The sequence below is a fragment of the Protopterus annectens genome, chromosome 5.part0 (assembly GCF_019279795.1).
Source record: "Protopterus annectens isolate FY-2018-M chromosome 5.part0, PAN1.0, whole genome shotgun sequence".
Taxonomy (NCBI): Eukaryota; Metazoa; Chordata; order Ceratodontiformes; family Protopteridae; genus Protopterus; species Protopterus annectens.
The window spans coordinates 563,544,441-563,561,162 of record NC_056735.1 but is presented as its reverse complement, the minus strand read 5'-3'; positions in this window follow the sequence as shown (position 1 = coordinate 563,561,162).

Sequence of the window (16,722 nt, the reverse complement as noted above, 5' to 3'; positions counted from 1 at the left end):
AAAATGCAACAAAAATTTCAACAATGGAATCCTCTTAAAATGTAACATTTATTATGTAAAGCGGTGGATAAAACATTAAAGATAATCTTCAATGATGAGAAGGCAGTTTATCAAATAATTTAGAGCAACTGGAATTTTTATGAAAATTGCATTTAATGAGGTTAAATTTTATTAGACAGAACTTTATGACTGAGGAACTTTGAAGGGAAAGAAACTGAAAAAGGGAGGTTTTGTGGAAAATAAGAGAAAGACTGGCATAGTCAGGGTGCACTGTTTTTTTCTATGATAAGGTAGATTTCACTTTTTTCTGTGTATGGGTATTTATTTAGCAGAAACATATATAATAAAGTAAACTTTAAAAACTTTGGTGATGAGAGATTTATTGACTGTTACATGTGCAATTCACTGAATCTAATAAAAAGAGGCGTGATGTTACAAGGAAATGCTTATCACTGTAAATGAAGAATCATAGCACTGGCAGTTAATAATGTTTTGGGGCAAATCTTAGTGTTCTATTTCATGACGTCAGTTTACTACCATTGATGGTGGGCCAGATTCATTAACAGCTATACAAAATGTAGTGATCGTGTTAGCATTGTGCAGCATCACCAATGTAATAGCTCACTATTTGGTATTTTGTAAGCAGCTCTATATGATGTGTAGAGCCACCAAACACTGATGACTGGCAGAATATGTTGATGAAGGTATAAAGAGCTGAAGTACATGCTAATGAACCAGTCCAGCATGACAGAGCTACTCAGGAAGCTATAAAGCAATTGTGAACACTCAGTGTAGACTTTTGCCATGTACACGGAAACTCTTTGTAATGCAGGCACAATAAAAAAAAAAAGAATTCAGGAGTTACTGCTGTTATTATTATGTTGTATGTGCAACAGGCTTTAAATCAGGGTGCTGCTGTTGTCAGACCTCAGGCAAAAAGAAGAAGAAGGGTGTGCAGACCCAGTGTGAATTATAGTAGACTGCATGAAACAGAAATTGTTGAGAGAAACAGGACTGACAGGGAAACACTGGAGGAAATATGCAGTTTCTGCTACCACCACCTCAGGCCACAGGGAATTCATGGCAAACCCACCCCAGTGGAAACAAAGATGTGTTTGGCATTATGTATATTAGCTGCTGGTACTTTCCAGAGACCTACAGGAGATAATTAGGGTTGTCACAGGCATCATCCTCAAGAATATTACATTAGGTTTTAAATGCAATGCTACTACATATAAGGTAGTATATCTGTTTCGCATGAACACCACAGGAGAGAGCAAGAACCATTCAGGAATTCCATGCAATAGCACACTTCTCCAAAGCCTAGGGGGAATAGATTGTAAACACATAGAAATAAAAACTCCACCTGAGGAACAGAGAAGGAGCTAAATCAGCAGAAAAGGTTTCCATTCTATAAAATTGTCAGGTTGTTTGTAATGCTCAAGGGGTCATCCACAATGTCTATGCAGGTAACTCAGGCAGGTTGTATGACTCATGCATATTCCACACCTGTAAGTTGTACACTGAGTTTGCTAGGGGTGACATTCATCAAGGACATCTAGAAGGGGATGAAGGTTACGGACTGGAGCCGTGGCTCATGATACCAAGAAGAAACCCACACAATTCAACTAAGCAAGGATATAATAAGGCCCATGCTTAAACTAGGAATATCACAGAATATGTGTCTGGCTTTCTTAACTAAAGATTCTGGTGTCTAGCCACATCAAGAGGTGCACTGCAGTACATTTTGGTCACCTGTGCTGAAATACTCACAGTCTGTGCCATGTTACACAAATAATTCTCAAGAAACAGCTTTAACAAGGACAATAAAGGACAGGACTGCAGTTTCAAGGACCACAAGCAGGGCCAGACCATCAGGTACAGATGAGGACTCTGAGAGAAAAGCACCAGCTGCAGGTGGTGTTGACAGATGGAAGTGTGCACAGTATGCTCTGGCTCTGGCTAAGAGGCAAAGTATAGCACACACAGTCACTACATAGCTCAAAGCCTAAGATCCCATGCACATGCACATAGGAAAACCGATGCCTGTCAGACTCCACAACCTTTACTTAGCCATGTAATGGCTATGTTCTGATATCATCAGACAGGGACAACCCCTGATGACACAAATTGTTACCTGTAATAATGACAATGAAAGTGTGAAACCTGTAAAGAAAAAAAAAAAGTTATATAACTGATTACTTTCATATGGAAATATATGTATGCCTCCAAGCAGAGCCTTTTTTTCTGAGGTGTACAGTTAAGTCAGTAAAATCTCCACTGTAAGGTGTTTGCAACATACCCTTACATTTTAGAAATAATAGTGTACATCAAGTATTTCAATTAATCAGTGTCCATAAAACATGGAAGAGGTCAATTATACCCTCATTTGTACAACTATACCAAGAAGAAAAACAGAAATACCTAATGCTTCCAATGTTGTAATGAGAAAAGCAACTGAAATATGATGCAGTTCAACAATTATAGAAGTAATGCATTCACAAAAAAGTAGAAAGAAGAAATGAACAAATTTAGCTTTGAAATACATATTCATAAATCCAGTCTTGGGAAAAAGCATCAGCTATCCATTGCGTACATCAGACATATATGCAACAATAAGTCACAAAGACATGTGCAAAGGGCAGGGCACACTCATCATCATTTGCCGACAGTGAGGGGTATAGGAGGCAAGCCTACCACAAAAGAAGCAAATGTGTGCAAGTAAGAAACACATATATATCTCAGAGTATACAGCATTCGGAGCCAGCTACAACATATGTGTAGCAATCAAAAAATACTATTTATATAGTTTGCATGTGTGTAAAGGGGTATGGACAAGTGAATTTTGCTTTTCAGTGTGTGTGTGTGTGTGTGTGTGTGTGTGTGTGTGTGTGTGTGTGTGTGTGTGTGTGTGTGTGTGTGCACGTGCGTGCGTGCATGCGTGTGTGTGTGTGTGTGTGTGTGTGTGTGTGTGTGTGTGTGTGTATGTGTGTGTGTCTGCATGAACACAATCAAGTGCTGTGCTAGCAGTAAATCCTAGCATCTTCAACAGATGTGAGCCATGCATAGTCAGCTACTAAGTTCAGCATAGTCACCCCAAGCCATGAGAACCATCTGTACCATGAGTTGCACTGCCACTTCCATGCCTTGGCTAGATGTTGGGTGCTACCTGAATATCAGCAATGTCTACTGGATGAGCTGTCATCAGGACTGTGTCCAGAATCATGACCTCATCTGGGTGTTTGCGTGTCAACATTGCATTGGAGCAGTGGATGTAGTGTCTTGGATGGCCACATATGCTAACACCAGAAGATGGAGCAGCTCTCTGACCATGTTGATGCTGTCCCACCCCATAAACATTCATCACAGAAATTGCCTGTCCTAATGTGTTGTTTGTCCTGTCTAAGGACTTGCCACATGGGCCAAGGGGTCACTTATGTCAGAATGTATGACATTTAGTAGTCACACTATATCTTACAAGGCCTGGGCAGAAAATATCTGTGCATCAACTATGTCCCTACATGTATGTCTGGTGGTACGTAATGACACACCAACTTCAGGAGGAGAGTAGGCAGCTGGCCTCCTCTGAGCACCCCTACCAACCCTTCTGTTTGGCACCATGTCCTAATAATGGCTACCAGGAGAGGAACCAGCTCTACAGTCAGAGTCACCACACTAAGCTGATAAACTGTGTCAACCTAAACCTGTCCTATATCAGAGGTCTCTGTGTCCTGGGTACACATAGGCATACTAACTGTGTCCAAAACATGAGCAGGGGATGTGGGAGCCACAGCCTCAGTGTCAGCCTCACCTTTTGCACCCCCAATCTATGCCTGTTCATCTCCACCATCATTATCAGATGCTACTGATAATCCAAAATAAGGTGGTAGGAATTCAACATTGGCAGTCTCAGCAGCACTTATGATAATAAGCAATAAACACAAGAAACAGAAAAATAGGGAATGAAATTGATCATTGATGGACATTAACATGTCTTCCAAGCATTGCTTTTTACAAATATTTCAATGTATAGTTTCACATAAGTATTGTCCATCTTCTCCTGTAGCATTTGCAACTAGTACATTGCTCTTTAGAAGATTGTGTATCCTAGATAGGTAGGAGGTTTGATGCCCAACATGAAAGATGTGTGTGTGTGTGTGTGTGTGTGTGTGTGTGTGTGTGTGTGTGTGTGTGTGTGTGTGTGTGTGTGTGTGTGTGTAAGACTGTGTGTAGCTCTTGGTGGTGTATCCACCTCTCCAAGAATAAATCATTTAACTGTTCTCATGATTCCCCAATTCCAAGTTTTACAGAAATATCATGTATGAAACACACTGATGAGGTAATCTTAATGAAAGTACACTGTCTGCGGTTAGAGTCAGACTTCTCTTATGGTGCTTTTGAATAATACAGTGCTGTCTAGATTGTGTAACATAGATATATAGGAGGTTCAATGCCTCACATGGAAGACTTGCATGTGTGTGTCTCTGTGTGTGCAAGACTGTGCGTGTAGAACTTGGTGGTGTATCCACTTTTCTTGAGAATAACACCTTTAACTACTCTCACAGATCCCTAATCCCAAGTTTTAGAGAAAATTCATGTATGAAACACAATGATCAGGTCATCTTGACAAAAGTGCACTCTGTCCCCTTAAAAATCAAACGTCCTCTGTGGTGCTTGCAAATAATGCAGCGTTCTTTATACTGTGTAACCTGGATAGGTAAGAGAATTGATGCCCACTGTGGAAGTCATGTGTGTGAGACTGTGTGTAGAACTTGATGTTATACCTATTTCTCCTGACAATAATATATCTACTCTCACACTTCTCTAACCCCAAGTTTTACAGAAACGCACTGATGAGGTAATCTTGACAAAAGTGCACTTTGTTCCCTTAAAAGACAAGCTGCTCCTACAGCACTTGTCAATAATTCAGTTCTGTCTAGATTGTATAACGTTGATAGCTAGGAGGTTTGATTTCCACCATTGAAGACTTTTGTATGTGTGTGTGTGTGTGTGTGTGTGTGTGTGTGTGTGTGTGTGTGTGTGTGTGTGTGCGTGTGTGAGTGTGTGACTGGGAATAATAAATTTGACATTACTGCTCAATACCTGAGTTGAATGACTTCTGCTACATACCTACAATCAACTACTAGCTGAGTTAAGTACAAACTTACAGTGTTAAAGATTGTACTGCATTTCATTTTTCTGTCTATTTAATTGTTTCATTGAATATTGTGTCTGTATCTCTCTGTAGTTATTTATTTTTCGATTTAATTGTTTCATATAATACTGTGGTCTCTCTCTGTCTCTGCAGTTAGTTTCCCACCTGCTCTCCCTGTTCTTGTTTTGACATTAATCTTGGTGGCTTTGGAATTGCCTACCCCTCCTGTAAATTTGTGTTTGAACACTCCTTCTGGGTCTATCTCATTTGCTCACTCAACCGAGTACAATGAGATCATATTTTGACTTCAACTCTATCCCAGCTCTATTCCAGTCTAGTGTCACTAGCTCACTCTACCTAATGCAGAGAGAACATTTGTAAAGGGCAAGCCACTTAGGTCCTTAATTTTGAATTATCTTCTGTTTCTTCTTTCTCCCTTTCCACTTTCCAAAAAAAAAAATCTAAGCTTGTTTCTTGCCTTTCCTGTAACTAGTCTAGTCCAGATACAGATTTGCTGTAACCAGGACTGTTTGTAAGCTTCTGAGGCCCCAAAGCCTTTCTGTATTGGAGAGAAGCCTTCTAGCTTATCAGTGGGAGTGGTAAGCACTAGGTAGCCTGTCTGCCGCAAGAGTGGTTTCTGGCCCAGAAATTGTAGTTTATTGGCCGTTTGGGCAGTTTTTCCATCTCTTTCAACTTTCTAGTTTAAAAGCCCATGTTTGCACTTATTTCCCACCTTACCTGTAACTAGTCCAGTCTAGATACATATGTGCTGTATCCAGTACTGTTTGTAAGCTTCTGAGCCCCCCAAGCCTTTATGTGCTGAAGAGAAGCCATCTAGCATATCAGTGGGAGTGGCAAGCACTAGGTAGCCTATCTACCACAAGAGTGATTTCTGGCCCAGAAATTGTAGTTTATTGGCCGTTTGGCAGTTTTTCCATCTCTTTCAACTTGCTGGTTTAAAAGCCTGTGTTTGCGTTTGTTTCCCATCTTTCCAGTAACTAGTTTAGTACAGATACAGATTTGCTATATCTAGGACTGTTTTGTAAGCTTCTGAGCCCCCCTAGCCTTTCTGTGTTGGAAGGAAGCCTTCTAGCTTATCAGTGGGAGTGGTAAGAACTAGGTAGCCTATCTACCACAAGAGTGTTTTTTGGCCCAGAAATTGTAGTTTATTGGCCATCTGGGAAGTTTTTCCATCTCTTTCAATGTTCTGGTTTAAAAGCCCACCTTTGTGCTTGTTTCCCACCTTTCCTGTAACTTGTTTAGTCCAGATACAGATTTGCTATATCCAGGACTGTTTTGTAAGCTTCCGAGCCCCCCAAGCCATTCTATGTTGGAGAGAAGCATTCTAGCTTATCAGTGGGAATGATAAGCACTAGGTAGCCTATCTACCCCAAGATCCAGGTACAGATTCTTAGTTTTAACACCTGAATTTGCTTATTTGTGCTTAGCACTTGTTCAGAACTTGTTGTTAGCACTAAATAAGCTACAAATTACTACAACACTCAACCTTCCTCTTTACCTAGAGGAAAACAGGTTTTGGACTTACTTTCCTCATTTGCTTAGAGAAAAACAGCTATTATACTCACTTTCCTCACTTGTCTAGAGAAAAGTAGTTTTTTATTCAGGCATGCCCAAGCGTCAGCTCCCAGTGTTCTCTCCTGTCTGATGAATCTGGGCATCTTGGGGTGATGTAGCAATTGCTCATGTACACAGACAACCCTCTCTGTCTACCAACCAACACCACGACCTTTGAGAGATGCACTTATTTAGCCAAACTGGAGGTAAAGCTCTCTCCAACCAAGACTGAACTTGACAGTCAAGAGAAGAAGGTAAACAGTTGCAGCACACCACACTCATTACATAATCCCACTAAACCTACACCACCAAAATCCACACATAGAAACACAAAAACATTCGCAGAGGCTCTCAATAATAATCTGCTCAAGCAACAGAGACCTGCAAAGCAGAAACCCAAGCAACCTCTACCCCCACCACAACCCAAATGACACATAGCCCACAGGCACAGTGTGCCGCTCAACCACAGCCCATATGGCAAAACAACTTACCCAACACACTAGTCATAGGTTGCTCTATAGTCAGGCACACTGATGTGCCACTCACCTAGCTAAACAAGGAGAAGGTTACTGTCAGCTGCCTGTCGGGTGCCAGGATCCACCACATAACCCACGCAATCAGGTCACTCCACAACAAGTACAAATATAACTCTGTCATTGTCCACATTGTTGTAAATGACCTGAGATGTAACTGCCTGGACTACATGAAAAGAGACATGGAAGAGCTCTCTGATCTTGTAGCCAAGGCAGGTATGACCCTAGCCCTGAGTAGAATCCTGCTTTCACCCAGGATGATACCGCAGTACAAGGACAAAATGATTGACTTCAACAATTGGCTAAGCTTCTGGTGTCATTCTAAGGGGATCCAGTATCTGTCTGCCTGGGACGACATGGTCGACAGACCACGATGCTATGCCAGAGATAGCCTGCACCTGTCACCTCTGGGATTCTGGATACTGGCTAAGGCTCTTGCTGCCCCTATAGTACCTTTTTTAGGCAAGGTTCAAATGACAAATTCACCACCATAACAGGAACAGGCAAGCAAAAACTGAGGGTAATGCTACTCAATGCTAGAAGTCTAAATCTCAAAATGCACTTACTCGAGGCACTCCTTAAAATGGAGAACATCAATATCTGTGCAGTGACTGAGACCTGGTTCAAGGCTCCAGTGAGCACCCTTGCATTACCAGGCTATAACTCATACTGCACTTTTCGGCCATCTAACCCTGACCGGAACACCAAAGGTGGAGGTGTATCCATATTCATTAAGGATATCCACACCTCCAGGCTAGTTGCTCAGCATAATGCATCCGAGGTTATCCAAGTGCAACAAACTCTGGCAAAACTGTAATCCAGATTGTAGCTTGCTACAGATCCCCCTCCATGCCCCAGGACTCCTACTCCTCTTTTCTTGATATAGTGGAAAATATTAGGGTTCAACCAAACACGGTAATAATGGGTGATTTCAACTACCCCACCATTAACTGAGAAAACTACTCATGTACCAGCTCCTTCACACAATGCTTTCTGGAATTCATAAATTCCAATGCCCTGGATCAACTTATCCACACCCCCACCAGGGGCAACAATATCCTAGACCTTGTCATTATCAACATGAGTGACCGGTGTTCCACACCTGAAGTCAACTCCTCATTGATCAGATCCCACCATAAGCTAATCACCCTAGATATCCACATCCTGCCCACACCCCCATTAAGGAAATCATGGTAAAAAAATTTCTCCAAAGCCAACTTCATGCTTCTTAAGACAGAAGTGGTGAACTTCATGACACCCATGCAGATGGACAATACAGTTACGACTGCTGAATCCTACACAGATGCACTCTATTAGCACTTACACGAGTGCATGGATTATGCTATCCCAAACAGAACTAAGATGCTTTCTTCCAAAAAAAAAGGAAGCCAATCTGGTTGTCCCCTGCCATAAACAAACTCTACAACAAAAGGAAGAAACTGTTACAAAAGAGAGTAAAACTGAGTGGAGGAGTTCCCTGGTCAGCCTCAGTAAGAAGCTGAAATCCCTTATAACATCCTCCAAAGCTAGCTATGAAAACAAAATCACCACTGATTCTAGGGACAACCACAAAGCATTCTATAGCTATGTCAAGAATCTCAGTGGCAACACCCAGATCTGCTCTAAGTTACAGCACAACGGCATGAAAATTACTGAACCAACTGATATTGCCAACATCCTGGCAGATAGGTTCAGTGCTAACTTTACCATGCTCTCACCCCCTAAAGGGTCCATAACTATACAGGAAGAATGCAGCGTCCCTGTAATAACAACTGCGCAGGTAAAAGTTGCACTCTCTAAAGCCAAAAACACAGCATCCATGGGACCGGACAACATCCCAGGTTACGTTTTACACGAACTTCAAAGTGAACTGGCTCCCCACCTAAGCACCATGTTCAATCATAGTCTCACATCAGGCTTTGTGCCCACTGAATGGTGCACAACAACAGTTATCCCACTCCACAAAGGGGGAGCCACCACTGATCCCGGGAACTATTGCCCTATTAGCCTGATAAGCCTGGTCTGTAAGGTCATGGAACATATCATCATGGAACTCATAAACAAAGACATTGGTAATCTCTAAACTCTGGACCCCACCCAGTTTGGGTTTCTGAAAGGCAGATCATGCCTCCTGAACCTGATCAACTTCTTTGAGGCAGTCACCAAAGCTGGAGATGAGGGTAAGGTGGTTCACACAGCCTATCGTGACCTTGCCAAAGCTTTCAACACCATCCGCCATTCTGGAATCATAGCTAAACTCACTAAACTAGTTATAAATCCCTACGTCACAAGATGGGTTTCCAATTGGCTCACTGACAGAACGTACACTGTAAAAGTTGCAGACTCCAAATCTGACTTCAAACCAGTGAGAACTGGAGTACCAAACAGTTCAGTCCTGGGACCTCTCCTGTTTGGTATCTACTTCTCTGAAGTACAGGCTAACACAGGAGGCCTTTGGCTAACAAAGTTAGCAGATGACTGCAAACTAGGAGCCATAGTTGAGACCCCAGATGATGTGGACATCCTACAGAAGGGCCTCACTGAGACAGATGCCTGGTGTCAGAGCCATGGCCTCAAGCTAAATGCCAAAAAGTGCATTGTCATCCCCTTTGGTAAAAACTCCATACCCATGAACTGCCACATAGGCGGCAGTCTACTTAACGGCGAATGTGTGATAAGAGACCTGGGGACCCAGGTGGACAGCAGTCTCTCCTTTGATAATCACATCGCCACAGTAGTCAGGAAATCCATCTACATGGCACACCTCATCACAAAAGTGTCTAGGAAAAAAGAGGTCATTGTTCCCCTCTACTCGACACTCATTAGACCCATTACAGATTACAATGCCCCTTTTGGAATGTACCTCACAAGACATCTACAGCAGCTGGAAAGGCCACAAAAGTACCTTACTAAAAGGATTACTGGCCTCAGACAGATGCCCTGCACTGACCTTCTCAAAAAAACTCCAGCTTTACTCAGTAGCATATCGCCTACTCTGAGGTGATATCTGCCTAACATATAAAGCTATGTCAAACACAGAGCTGTTGGACATGCTACACCTAAAGAAACCTCAATCCTTCTGAGCTACATGCTCTAGCGACCTAAACCTTGTCAGCACAATAAACATGACATGCTGGAGGGATAGATTCCTATCCCAGAGACTTCCCATACCCTGGAACAAGCTACCCATCTATGTCAAGCAACATTCCTCATTAGCACTCTTCATGAAAAATCTTGATAAGTGGATGGGAAATAGGAAATACACCATGGGGATCACTTCTGTGGCTCTGATCAACAGGGGCACAGGAAAATAACTTTCTTGGGTGGCGTAAGCCACAGAACCTTGTTGGCTAGGCTTTCTTAGGCCCTTGGACTGATAGCCTAGTACCTACCTATGAACCTATGACCCTATGAGAATAATACATTTAACTGTTCTCACATTTCCCTAATCTCACGTGTTACAGAAACATTCTTTATGAAACACACTGACGAGTCCCTATAGACAAGAGTATACTCTCTGCCCATGAAAGTCAGACTTTTGTTGTGGTGCTTATGACTATTACAGTGCAACCTAGATTGTGTAACGAGGTAGGAGGTTCAATACCCATCATGGGAGATGTGTATGTGTAATGCTTGTTGCTGTCTCCACTTACCTTGATGAGAATGCATTTAAATGTACTCAGAGCTCCCTTACATTCTGTTTTACAGAAACATCTAAAAATACACACAGCTCCCTTATACCAACTTTTATGGAAACATCCATCATGAAACACACTGATGAGATCATCAGGATAAAAGTGTGCTCACTCCCCTTAATATTCAAACATCTTCTGTGGTACCTGCAAGTAGTACAGTGCTCTCTAGATTACATAACTAAATAGGTAAAAGGTTAAATGTAAAACATGTAAGTTGTGTCTGTGTGTGTGTGTGTGCACGCGCGCACGTGCGTTTGTGTTTACAGTTATGTGAGCATGTGCTTAATCAACCTCTACTCTGGATAAATGTTTTAAACTGATAGATGACTAGATCATCTTCTAAGTCCACCTTTAACATCCACAGCTTTTTTGTAACACAAGGGTGTAGCTATTCATACTAGTTCTACTGTAATAATTACAAATTTCTATGAATTACATAAGGAAAGCTTTGATTTTTTTAGGCAATACTATATCTACAAATTTGTGTATTAATGCTACAAATAGTGTCATGGGTTTAAAAAGTGATTCAAACATTTGTTAAGTGGTGTAGGAGAGAATGTTTACATTCTTCAAATGGCAGGTGTTTTGTGTGGCATTAATAAGATCACACAATTACAACATTATATTGTCTGCCTACACCCCTTGTGCAAAACATTGAGATGGTCATTGTTTTGTACATGAACTGAAGCCATTTGAATGTCAGACTTATCCTGTGGTGCTTGTATGTCTTATAATAATCTCTATAATGTGTAATTAGATAAGTGGGATGTTCAAATACAGCAGTGCATATGTGACTGCCATTGGAGTCATGATCGTTTTACATGCATTTACAATGGTATCTTTTAAAAGTTATGATTGGCTGTAAAAAATAATGTTCCTTAGAAATACACTGCTGATGTCATCCTTTCATAGATGCTGTATGTCTCAGTTGTAGTCATTATTCTTGTGTGGCATTGACTGCTGATAATGTGCTGTATAGATGGTGTGAGTGGATAGGTACATGTTTCAATTCCATCACTGCTTTAATAGTGTGACAGTTATTACTATCATATACCATTCGCCACTTCACAACCACCTTTATATATCTTCTGATTATTAGACTGAAATACTGTGGCACTCTGTAACACTAGCAAATCCTACCATCACCAAGGAAATAAGTTTTTGTCCACACAATGATAATATACTGCTAACATACCTGCAGTACGTCACATTAGGAGTGCACATTCTCTTGTATTGTGTGACTTTGATAGTGTGCTTTGTACACTGTATAACTACATATGTAGGATGTTGGAGTCCAGCTGTGAGTGTGTCTTTCTGCCTCATACTGCATATACTATTCTGCAAAGACCTATATGACATGTAGCTGTACAGTGTAATTGTGCACTTCAAACACTTTTTAACATAGGTATCCAGATATTCATCAGTGGTGATGTCATCCATTTAACTCTACACTGTCAGAGTTGTACCCCAATATAGTTGTTTGGCACTTGCAATTCAGGCAATGATGTTTAGCTTGTGATCTTGGGTAGTTATTTGGAATTTGTCCATTACTGCTCAGACTATAGTGTATTAGTGCTATCATGGCTGTACATGTCACTAACACTGTTATCAAGCACATTTCTTTTGCACACGTAGATTTTGAACCCTCTTAGTAAAAGCTAGGAAATTTTTTTACATAGGTTCATAGGTTCATGGGACAATACTAGGCTTCTGGCCCAGAGGCCCTTATAAGCCTAGCCAAGAATTTCAACCATGTTCCTACAAAGTCAGCACCTGTATTCCCTGTCTAGCAGAGACACAGGTGGGAACCCAGGGGTACATTTTCTGTTTTCCATCCAGTCATCCAGGTTCCCCTTAATGAAGGCTAGTGAGGTACTCTGCTTGACATGGAGAGGGAGTCTATTCCACAGATGGGGTAGTCTGTGGGACAGAAATCTATCCCGCCAACAAGTTGTATTAATGTCACAGACCAGGTTCAGGCCTTGTGAGTGGGTTGTGTGAGTGGAGTTTGACTTATGGATATACAGCAACTCCATAAAGTCTGAGTCTGAGACAGCCTTGTGTTCCAGACACAGGTCACTTGTGAGCAGTCTGTATGAGAGAGACTGAGTAGAGGGACAGGGCTTTTAGCTTATCTGTATTGGATAGGTGTTTGAGACCCTGGATTTTCCTGGTCAGGAACTTCTGTGGGTCTCTCCAGCTGCTGCATGTGCTTGGCAAGGTACATGCTGAAGGGAGAATTGTACTTGATAATGGGTCTGATAAGGGAGGAGTACAGGGATGTTATCGCCTCCTTGATCCTGGATGAAATACCCTTACTTATGTGGTGGACCATGTAGAAAGCCTTCCATACAACAGAGGCAATGTGGTTGTCAAAATTCAGGTTGCTATCAACCTGGGTGCCCAAGTCCCTCATGACTGATTGCATGCTTAGTACATTGTTATTAATGTGCTAATTAGTGGGATGCCATTTTCCCCGAAGGGGATAATGATGCATTTCTTGGCATTCAGTTTGAGGCCATGCTTCTGGCACCAGTGATTAGTTATAACAAGGCCCTCATGGAGTATGTTCACATCACTAGGGGAATTTATGGCAGTGCCCAGACTGCAGTCATCTGCAAACTTGGTCAGCCACAGATCACTGATTTTGGCTTGCATCTCAGAAAAGTATATCCCAAACAGTAGAGGCCCCAAGACCAATCCTTGGGGTACACCGCTTGTTATGGGTCTACTACTAGGGGTGGCTTCCCCTATTTTGACTAAGTGGGTTCTATCAGTGAGCCAGTTAGCTACCGATCTGATAACATGCCTAGCTGGGAGAGTTTATCTATTATGCCCGAGTAGGGAATGGTGTCTAAGGCTTTGGCTAGGTCAAAGTAGGTGGTGTACATTGTTTTCCCCTCATCCATGGCTTTGGTAAGTGTTTCAAAGAAGGTGATCAAGTTTATCTCCCTTTGACAAAACCAAACTGTGTGAGATCAAATGTTTGGAGGTTGCCAATGTCCTTGTTTATAAGGTCCATAATAATTCATTCTGTGGCCTTGCAGATCAGGCTAGTTAGGCTGATGGGCCTATAATTGCCTGAGTTGGTGGACACTCCAACTTTTTGTAGAGGGATGCCAGTGGCTGTCCTCCATTCTGCCAGGATGAAACTATTGCACAGGCTTTGCTTGAATAGGGTGCCTAGTGGTGCTGAGACTCTTGCCTGAGTTCATGTAGGACACAGCCAGGGATGTTGTCGGGTCCCATGGAGGCTGTATTTTTTTGCCTTTAAAAGGGCATTAATGACCTGCTCCTAAGTGATGGGAGGGGGGTATGTGCTGGGGATATCCTGGTTTACTGATGGGGTAAAGGGGGTGAAGTTTTCATTGAACCTGTCTGCCAGCAGGTTGGCTATATCTATGGCATTTGTGTATATGGTATTCTTGGCCACCAGTTTAGACCAGATTTGGGACTTACCTTTGAGATTGCAGATGTATGTGAAAAAGGTCTTGTGATTGTCCTTAGTAGATATGGCCAATTTGTACTCAAAGTTAGTCTTAGAGAATTTCACCAGTGACCTTATCTGCATGTTCAGACAAAGGAGAGATTACTTCCAACCTGGCATCTGCTCCTTCTTGGTCCTGGACAGCATTTTTTCCCTTTTTTATATAGTCTGCTTATTGTTCCTGTCCACCAGACAGGTTTTGAGGAAGATGATTTGGTCCTGTCAGGTATTGCTGAGTCCATGTAGCTATATATGTGCTCATGTAGTTTTTTGGTGTATGTTTGGACATCAGTGCTTGTTCCAACTGAAGGGATGGTGGCTGTGAAGCTGCTTATACCTGCTTTCAGGAGGTTGTAGTCAGCTTTGGAAAACTTTTTTGTTTGACCTTGGCGGGGGGGGGAGGGGGTCAAGGGAAATGGTGACTTTGAAAGTGATTGCTTTATGGTCGGATCTTACCAAGGAAGATGACACTGTAGGGGTGCTACAGTAGCTATTTATGTTGGTTAGTACCAGGTCCACAATATCTTTACCTCTTGTGGGGGTGTCAACCAGCTGATCCAATGCATTGCCATTGATGAAGTTGAGGAATCTCTGGACATTCGTGTTTGAGCCAGAATAGGTCTTCCACTCTATGGTTGAGTAGTTAAAGTCACCCAGCATCAGGGCAGGATAGAGAGTTGAATCTTGATAGATTCAAGTAAGTCCAGAAAGATGGAATGGGCCTCCTGAGTCATGGTTGTGGCTCTGTAGCTAGCTATGATTTGAATAGGTGTTTTGTCAACAGTTAACTGCATCTGGAATTGTCTCCTTAGCATCATACGGTTTGACCAGCCTGGAGGTGTGTATGTCTTTGATAAATATTGAAACTTTACCTCCTTTGACTTTGTAGCCTTCCATTTGGGGTCTGAAAGTATGGTAGGACAAATAACGTGGTAAGGCTGGGGTGATCTCTGCAGCTTTGAGCCCGGTTTAAGTGACTGCACAAATGTCAGCATCTTCCAGGGCAAGGAATGCTTCCAGTGAGTGTATTTAACTGTTTAGCAGCAAGACCTTTACATTTCATTTAGAAGAAGTTTTCACATTGGTAATTTTGTCCTCACACATTTGCCTAAAAACGGCACTATGGGGGAGGCAAGAACCTTTGCCAGAAGCCTGAAGTCCAGGGGAGACAGATGAAGGCCATCTCTAGCAAAGCATCGTGATCTGTCAATCATGTCCTCCCAGGCTGTCAGGTACTAGATCCCCTTGGAATGACATCAGAAACTAAGGCAATTGTTAGTCAAAAATTTTCTGTTAGTATTGAAGCATCATTCTGGGTAATGGTAGGATGCTGCTTGAGGCTAGAGACATACTTGTCTGGGACACATAGTCAGCAAGTTCAATCATGTGTCTCTTTATATAGTCCAGAGAGGTACGTCTCAAGTCATTCACACCAACATGGACTATGACAGAGTCATAACAATACCTGTTGTTGAGAGACCTGAGTGCATGAGTAATATGGTGGATTCTAGCACCTGACAAGCAATTTACCATAACTTTATCCTTATCTAGCCGGGTGAGGGACACATCTGTGTGTCTCATGATAGAGTCTCCTATGACAAGTATGTTGGGTTTGTGGTTGGGCCTTAGAGGCTGTGAGACACAGGCATGTGTACTATGTGGGTGGTGCGTGGTGCTGTGGGTTGTGATTTACGTGTGTACTTTTGCCTCAGACATCTCTTTTGTTTAGGTAAGTTTTTGTTGAGAACCTCCACATATGTAAGAATATACTGCACAGGTGTGGTTGGTGTTAGAACTATGGTGTTTGTGGTGTTTGTGCAGACAAACTTCTCAGTGCCAGATGTACTGATTTGTGATTGAGGCAGCAAGGATTCTTAATGTAACTGCATCTCTCACATTGTGTTCCTAGGTGGGAGAAGAAGAAGGTTGTCCATGTACATGAGGCAGTTGCTACACTGTCTCATACCAATGCTTTTATTCAGAGTAATGGTGACATTTCATTTCATGTGACTTACATAACATATGTAGAAAGTGTTATCCTCTGGCACTAGGGAATGAGACTACATGCTGCCTGTTGTTGACATACTACAGCAATTACAGGCACACATATCCCTTGTAGAAATAATATGATGTAAAGTCTTCACATAACCACATATATGTTCATAGGATTTTACTATGGCACAACTGTACTGGCATTTCTGCCATGGTGCATTCACCTTCTAAAATATCATGCATTGTCTGCTGCCAAATGCTAATGTGTTCAACACTGACATTCAT